The sequence below is a fragment of the Rhipicephalus microplus genome, unplaced genomic scaffold (assembly GCF_043290135.1).
Source record: "Rhipicephalus microplus isolate Deutch F79 unplaced genomic scaffold, USDA_Rmic scaffold_44, whole genome shotgun sequence".
In the NCBI taxonomy this organism is placed as follows: Eukaryota; Metazoa; Arthropoda; class Arachnida; order Ixodida; family Ixodidae; genus Rhipicephalus; species Rhipicephalus microplus.
Window position 1 is genome coordinate 2,114,824 of NW_027464617.1, and position 8,350 is coordinate 2,123,173.

Here is an 8,350-nt window from a genome sequence, read left to right on the forward strand (position 1 = left end):
GCGCAATTGGATAGCGCGATCGGTTGTTAACCGAAAGATTGCAGTTTCGAGCCCACCCGTGGACGGTGTGTCGCTTTTTTTTTGCTTTGCGCTGATGGCATTGAAGGTATGTTCTCATGGTGGTGAGAGTGAAGCACGACTGTCTCCGTGGCGCAATTGGCTAGCGCGATCGGCTGTTAACCGAAAGGTGGGAATTTCGAGCCCTCCCGGGAGTGGTGTGTTGCTTTTTTCTTTGCGCTGATAGCTTTGAAGATATTTTCTGATGGTGGTGAGAGTGGAGCACGACTGTCTCCGTGGCGCAATTGGCTAGCGCGTTCGGCCGTTAACCGAAAGGCTGGAGGTTCGAGCCCACCCGGGGGTAGTGCGGCGCTTTTTTTTTCTTTGGTCTGATAGCTTTGAAGATATGTTTGATGGTGGTGAGAGTGGTGCAGGACTGTCTCCGTAGCGCAATTGGCTAGCGCGATTGGCTGTTAACCGAAAGGTTGGAGGTTTGAGCCCACCAGGAGACGGTGTGTCGCTTTTTTCTTTGCGCTGATAGCTTTGAAGATATGTTCTGATGGTGGTGAGAGTGGACCACGACTGTCTCCGTGGCGCAATTGGCTAGCGCGTTGGGCTGTTAACCGAAACGTTGGAGGTTCGAGCCCACCCGGTTGTGGTGCTGCGCTTTTTTTCCTTTGGGCTGATAGCTCTGAGGAAATGTTCTGACGGTGGTGAGAGTGTAGCGCGACTGTCTCCGTGGCGCAATTGGCTAGCGCGATCGGCTTTTAACTGAAAGGTTGGAGGTTCGAGCCCTCCCGAGAGTGTTGTGTAGCTTTTTTTTCTTCGGGCTGATAGCTTTGAAGATATGTTCTGATGGTGGTGAGAGTAGAGCAGGACTGTCTCCGTGGCGCAACTGGCTAGCGCGATCGGCTGTTAACCGAAAGGTTGGAGGTTCGAGCCCACCCGGTCGTGGTGCTGCGCTTTTTTTCCTTTGGGCTGATAGCTCTGAGGAAATGTTCTGACGGTGGTGAGGGTGTAGCGTGACTGTCTCCGTGGCGCAATTGGCTAGCGCGATCGGCTTTTAACTGAAAGGTTGGAGGTTCGAGCCCTCCCGAGAGTGTTGTGTAGCTTTTTTTTCTTTGGGCTGATAGCTTTGAAGATATGTTCTGATGGTGGTGAGAGTGGAAAAGGACTGTCTCCGTGGCGCAATTGGCTAGCGCAATCGGCTGTTAACCGAAAGTTTGGAGGTTCGAGCCCTCCCGGGAGCAGTGTGTCACTTTCTTTATCTTTGCGCTGATAGCTTTGGAGAAATGTTTTCACGGTGGTGAGATTGGAGCACGACTGTCTCCGTGGCGCAATTGGCTAGCACGTTCGGCTGTTAACCGAAAATTTGGAGGTTCGAGCCCTCCCGGGAGTGGTGTGTTGCTTTTTCTTTGCGCTGATAGCTTTGAAGATATGTTCTGATGGTGGTGAGAGTGGAGCACGACTGTCTCCGTGGTGCAATCGGCTAGCGTGATCGGCTGTTAACCGAAAGGTTGGAGGTTCGAGCCCACCCGGTGGTGGTGTGTTGCTTTTTTCTTTGCGCTGATAGCTTTGAAGATATGTTCTGATGGTGGTGAAAGCGGAGCACGACTGTCTCCGTGGCGCAAATAGCTAGCACGTTCGGCTGTTAACCAAAACATTGGAGGTTTGAGCCCTCCCGGGAGTGGTGTGTTGCTTTTTTCTTTGCTATTATAGCTTTAAAGATATGTTCTGATGGTGGTGAGAGTGGAGCACGACTGTCTCCGTGGCGCTATTGGCTAGCGTGATGGGCTGTTAACCGAAAGGCTGGAGGTTCGAGCCCACCCGGTGGTGGAGCGGCGCTTTTTTTCCTTTGGGCTGCTAGCTCTGAAGAAATGTTCTGACGGTGGTGAGAGTGGAGCACGACTATCTCTGCGGCGCAATTGGCTAGCGCGATCGGCTGTTAACTGAAAGGTTGGAGGTTCGAGCCCTCCCGGGATTGGTTTGTTGCTTTTTTTTCTTTGGGCTGAAAGCTTTGAAGATATGTTCTGATGGTGGTGAGAGTGGAGCAGGACTGTCTCCGTGGCGCAATTGGCTAGCGCGATCAGCTGTTAACCTAAAGGTTGGAGGTTCGAGCCCACCCGGTGGTGGTTCGGCGCTTTTTTTTGTTTGGGCTCATAGCTCTGAAGATATGTTCTGATGGTGGTGAGAGTGGAGCAGGACTGTCTCTGGGGCGCAATTGGCTAGCGCGATCGGCTGTTAACCGAAAAGTTGGAGGTTCGAGCCCACCCGGTGGTGGTCGGCGCTTCTTTTTCTTTGGGCTGATAGCTTTAAAGATATGTTCTCATGGTGGTGAGAGTGGAGCAGGACTGTCTCCGTGGCGCAATTGGCTAGCGCGATCGGTTGTTAACCGAAAGATTGGAGTTTCGAGTCCACCCGTGGACGGTGTGTCGCTTTTTTTTGCTTTGCGCTGATGGCGTTGAAGGTATTTTCTGATGGTGGTGAGAGTGAAGCACGACTGTCTCCTTGGCGCAATTGGCTAGCGCAATCGGCTGTTAACCGAAAGGTTGGAATTTCGAGCCCTCCCGGGAGTGGTGTGTTGCTTTTTTCTTTGCGCTGATAGCTTTGAAGATATGTTCTTATGGTGTTGAGAGTGGCGCACGACTGTCTCTGGGCGCAATTGGCTAGCGCGTTCGGCCGTCAACCGAAAGGCTGGAGGTTCGAGCCCACCCGGTGGTGGTGTGGTGCTTTTTTTTCTGAGGGCTGATAGCTCTGAAGAAATGTTCTGACGGTGGTGAGAGCGGAGCACGACTGTCTCCGTGGCGCCATTGGCTAGCGCGACCGGCTGTTAACCGAGAGGTTGGAGGTTCGAGCCCACCCGGTGGTGGTGCGGCGTTTATTTTTCTTTGGGCTGATAGCTCTGAAGAAATGTTCTGGCAGTGGTGAGAGTGGAGCACGACTGCCTCCGTGGCCCAATTGGCTAGCGCGATCGGCTGTTAACCGAAAGATTGGAGGTTCGAGCCCACCCGGTGGTGGTGCGGCGCTTTTTCTTCTTTGGGCTGATAGCTCTGAAGAAATGTTCTGACGGTGGTGAGAGTGGAGCACGACTGTCTCCGTGGCGCAATTGGCTAGCGCATTCGGCTGTTAACCGAAAGGTTGGAGGTTCGAGCCCACCCGGTGGTGGTGCGGCGCTTTTTTTCTTTGGGCTGATAGTCTGAAGAAATGTTCTGCGGTGGTGAGAGTGGTGCACGACTGTCTCCGTGGCGCAATTGGCTAGCGCAATGGGCCCTTAACCGAAAGGTTGGAGGTTCGAGACCACTCGGTGGTGGTGTGGCGCTTTTTTTTCTTTGGGCTGATAGCTCTGAAGAAATGTTCTGACGGTGGTGAGAGCGGAGCACGACTGTCTCCGTGGCGCCATTGGCTAGCGCGACCGGCTGTTAACCGAGAGTTTTCAGGTTCGAGCCCACCCGGTGGTGGTGCGGCGTTTCTTTTTCATTGGGCTGATAGCTCTGAAGAAATGTTCTGACAGTGTGGTGAGAGTGGAGCACGACTGCCTCCGTGGCCCAATTGGCTAGCGCGATCGGCTGTTAACCGAAAGGTTGGAGGTTCGAGCCCACCCGTGGGTGGTGTGGCGCTTTTTCTTCTTTGAGCTGATAGCTCTGAAGAAATGTTCTGACGGTGGTGAGAGTGGAGCACGACTGTCTCCGTGGCGCAATTGGCTAGCGCGATCGGCTGTTAACCGAAAGGTTGTAGTTTCGAGCCTTCCTGGGAGTGGTGTGTTGCTCTTTTCTTTTCGCTGATAGCTTTGGAGATATGTTCTGATGGTGGTGAGAGTGGAGCACGACTGTCTCCGTGGCGCAATTGGCTAGCGCGATCGGCTGTTAACCGAAAGGCTGGAGGTTCGAGCCCACCCGGTGGAGGTGCGGCGCTTTTTTTTTCTTTGCGCTGATAGCTTTGAAGATATGTTCTGATGGTGGGGAGATTGGAGCACGACTGTCTCCGTGGCGCAATTGGCTAGTGCGATCGGCTGTTAACCGAAAGGTTGGAATTTCGAGCCCTCCCGTGAGTGGTGTGTTGCTTTTTTCTTTGCGCTGATAGCTTTGAAGATATGTTCTGATGGGGGTGAGAGTGGAGCACGACTGTCTCCGTGGCGCAATTGGCTAGCGCGTTCGGCCGTTAACCGAAAGGCTGGAGGTTCGAGCCCACCCGGTGGTGGTGTGGCGCTTTTTTTTCTTTGGGCTGATAGCTCTGAAGAAATGTTCTGACGGTGGTGAGAGCGGAGCACGACTGTCTCCGTGGCGCCATTGGCTAGCGCGACCGGCTGTTAACCGAGAGTTTTCAGGTTCGAGCCCACCCGGTGGTGGTGCGGCGTTTCTTTTTCTTTGGGCTGATAGCTTTAAAGATATGTTCTCATGGTGGTGAGAGTGGAGCAGGCCTGTCTCCGTGGCGCAATTGGCTAGCGCGATCAGCTGTTAACCTAAAGGTTGGAGGTTCGAGCCCACCCGGTGGTGGTTCGGCGCTTTTTTTTGTTTGGGCTCATAGCTCTGAAGATATGTTCTGATGGTGGTGAGAGTGGAGCAGGACTGTCTCTGGGGCGCAATTGGCTAGCGCGATCGGCTGTTAACCGAAAAGTTGGAGGTTCGAGCCCACCCGGTGGTGGTCGGCGCTTCTTTTTCTTTGGGCTGATAGCTTTAAAGATATGTTCTCATGGTGGTGAGAGTGGAGCAGGACTGTCTCCGTGGCGCAATTGGCTAGCGCGATCGGTTGTTAACCGAAAGATTGGAGTTTCGAGTCCACCCGTGGACGGTGTGTCGCTTTTTTTTGCTTTGCGCTGATGGCGTTGAAGGTATTTTCTGATGGTGGTGAGAGTGAAGCACGACTGTCTCCGTGGCGCAATTGGCTAGCGCAATCGGCTGTTAACCGAAAGGTTGGAATTTCGAGCCCTCCCGGGAGTGGTGTGTTGCTTTTTTCTTTGCGCTGATAGCTTTGAAGATATGTTCTTATGGTGTTGAGAGTGGCGCACGACTGTCTCTGGGCGCAATTGGCTAGCGCGTTCGGCCGTCAACCGAAAGGCTGGAGGTTCGAGCCCACCCGGTGGTGGTGTGGTGCTTTTTTTTCTGAGGGCTGATAGCTCTGAAGAAATGTTCTGACGGTGGTGAGAGCGGAGCACGACTGTCTCCGTGGCGCCATTGGCTAGCGCGACCGGCTGTTAACCGAGAGGTTGGAGGTTCGAGCCCACCCGGTGGTGGTGCGGCGTTTATTTTTCTTTGGGCTGATAGCTCTGAAGAAATGTTCTGACAGTGGTGAGAGTGGAGCACGACTGCCTCCGTGGCCCAATTGGCTAGCGCGATCGGCTGTTAACCGAAAGATTGGAGGTTCGAGCCCACCCGGTGGTGGTGCGGCGCTTTTTCTTCTTTGGGCTGATAGCTCTGAAGAAATGTTCTGACGGTGGTGAGAGTGGAGCACGACTGTCTCCGTGGCGCAATTGGCTAGCGCATTCGGCTGTTAACCGAAAGGTTGGAGGTTCGAGACCACTCGGTGGTGGTGTGGCGCTTTTTTTTCTTTGGGCTGATAGCTCTGAAGAAATGTTCTGACGGTGGTGAGAGCGGAGCACGACTGTCTCCGTGGCGCCATTGGCTAGCGCGACCGGCTGTTAACCGAGAGTTTTCAGGTTCGAGCCCACCCGGTGGTGGTGCGGCGTTTCTTTTTCATTGGGCTGATAGCTCTGAAGAAATGTTCTGACAGTGTGGTGAGAGTGGAGCACGACTGCCTCCGTGGCCCAATTGGCTAGCGCGATCGGCTGTTAACCGAAAGGTTGGAGAATCGAGCCCACCCGTGGGTGGTGTGGCGCTTTTTCTTCTTTGAGCTGATAGCTCTGAAGAAATGTTCTGACGGTGGTGAGAGTGGAGCACGACTGTCTCCGTGGCGCAATTGGCTAGCGCGATCGGCTGTTAACCGAAAGGTTGTAGTTTCGAGCCTTCCTGGGAGTGGTGTGTTGCTCTTTTCTTTTCGCTGATAGCTTTGGAGATATGTTCTGATGGTGGTGAGAGTGGAGCACGACTGTCTCCGTGGCGCAATTGGCTAGCGCGATCGGCTGTTAACCGAAAGGCTGGAGGTTCGAGCCCACCCGGTGGAGGTGCGGCGCTTTTTTTTTCTTTGCGCTGATAGCTTTGAAGATATGTTCTGATGGTGGGGAGATTGGAGCACGACTGTCTCCGTGGCGCAATTGGCTAGTGCGATCGGCTGTTAACCGAAAGGTTGGAATTTCGAGCCCTCCCGTGAGTGGTGTGTTGCTTTTTTCTTTGCGCTGATAGCTTTGAAGATATGTTCTGATGGGGGTGAGAGTGGAGCACGACTGTCTCCGTGGCGCAATTGGCTAGCGCGTTCGGCCGTTAACCGAAAGGCTGGAGGTTCGAGCCCACCCGGTGGTGGTGTGGCGCTTTTTTTTCTTTGGGCTGATAGCTCTGAAGAAATGTTCTGACGGTGGTGAGAGCGGAGCACGACTGTCTCCGTGGCGCCATTGGCTAGCGCGACCGGCTGTTAACCGAGAGTTTTCAGGTTCGAGCCCACCCGGTGGTGGTGCGGCGTTTCTTTTTCTTTGGGCTGATAGCTCTGAGGAAATGTTCTGAAAGTGTGGTGAGAGTGGAGCACGACTGCCTCCGTGGCCCAATTGGCTAGCGCGATCGGCTGTTAACCGAAAGGTTGGAGGTTCGAGCCCACCCGGTGGTTGTGTGGCGCTTTTTCTTCTTTGAGCTGATAGCTCTGAAAAAATGTTCTGACGGTGGTGAGAGTGGAGCACGACTGCCTCCGTGGCCCAATTGGCTAGCGCGATCGGCTGTTAACCGAAAGGTTTGAGGTTCGAGCCCACCCGTTGGTGGTGCGGCGCTTTTTCTTTTTTGAGCTGATAGCTCTGAAGAAATGTTCTGACGGTGGTGAGAGTGGAGCACGACTGTCTCCGTGGCGCAATTGGCTAGCGCGTTCGGCTGTTAACCGAAAGGTTGGAGGTTCGAGCCCACCCGGTGGTGGTGCGGCGCTTTTTTTCTTTGGGCTGATAGTCTGAAGAAATGTTCTGCGGTGGTGAAAGTGGTGCTCGACTGTCTCCGTGGCGCAATTGGCTAGCGCAATGGGCCCTTAACCGAAAGGTTGGAGGTTCTAGCCCACTCGGTGGAGGCGCGGCGCTTTTTTTCCTTTGGGCTGATAGCTCTGAGGAAATGTTATGACGGTCGTGAGAGTGGAGCACGACTGTCTCCGTGGCGCAATTGGCTAGCGCGATCGGCTGTTAACCGAAAAGTTGGAGGTTCGATCCCTCCCGGGAGTGGTGTGTTGCTTTTTTCTTTGCGCTTATAGCTTTGAAGATATGTTCTGATGGTGGGGAGATTGGAGCACGACTGTCTCCGTGGCGCTATTGGCTAGCGCAATCGGCTGTTAACCGAAAGGTTAGAATTTCGAGCCCTCCCGGGAGTGGTGTGTTGCTTTTTTCTTCGTGCTGATAGCTTTGAAGATATGTTCTGATGGTGGTGAGAGTGGAGCACGACTGTCTCCGTGGCACAATTGGCTAGCGCGTTCGGCGGTTAACCGAAAGGCTGCAAGTTCGAGCCCACCCGGTGGTGGTGTGGCGCTTTTTTTTGTTTGGGCTGATAGCTCTGAAGAAATGTACTCTCGGTGGTGAGAGCGGAGCACGACTGTCTCCGTGGCGCCATTGGCTAGCGCGATCGGCTGTTAACCGAGAGGTTGGAGGTTCGAGCCCACCCGGTGGTGGTGCGGCGTTTCTTTTTCTTTGGGCTGATAGCTCTGAAGAAATGTTCTGACAGTGTTGAGAGTGGAGCACGACTGTCTCCGTGGCCCAATTGGATAGCGCGATCGGCTGTTAACCGAAAAGTTGGAGATTCGATCCCTCCCGGGAGTGGTGTGTTGCTTTTTTCTTAACGCTTATAGCTTTGAAGATATGTTCTGATGGTGGGGAGATTGGAGCACGACTGTCTCCGTGGCGCAATTGGCTAGCGCGATCGGCTGTTAACCGAAAGGTTGGAATTTCGAGCCCTCCCGTGAGTGGTGTGTTGCTTTTTTCTTTGCGCTGATAGCTTTGAAGATATGTTCTGATGGTGGTGAGAGTGGAGCACGACTGTCTCCGTGGCGCAATTGGCTAGCGCGTTCGGTCGTTAACCGAAAGGCTGGAGGTTCGAGCCCACCCGGTGGTGGTTTGGCGCTTTTTTTTCTTTGGGCTGATAGCTCTGAAGAAATGTTCTGACGGTGGTGAGAGCGGAGCACGACTGTCTCCGTGGCGCCATTGGCTAGCGCGACCGGCTGTTAACCGAGAGTTTTCAGGTTCGAGCCCACCCGGTGGTGGTGCGGCGTTTCTTTTTCTTTGGGC

The 8,350-nt window shown here is 53.9% G+C and overlaps 1 non-coding gene across 1 annotated transcript; it reads left to right on the plus strand.

Annotated features, from left to right (window-relative positions):
- The first annotated feature begins 287 nt into the window (after positions 1-287).
- On the plus strand, positions 288-361 carry TRNAN-GUU (transfer RNA asparagine (anticodon GUU)). Its single transcript has one exon. It is a non-coding gene; the product is annotated as a tRNA-Asn (tRNA).
- Positions 362-8,350: the final 7,989 nt, after the last annotated feature.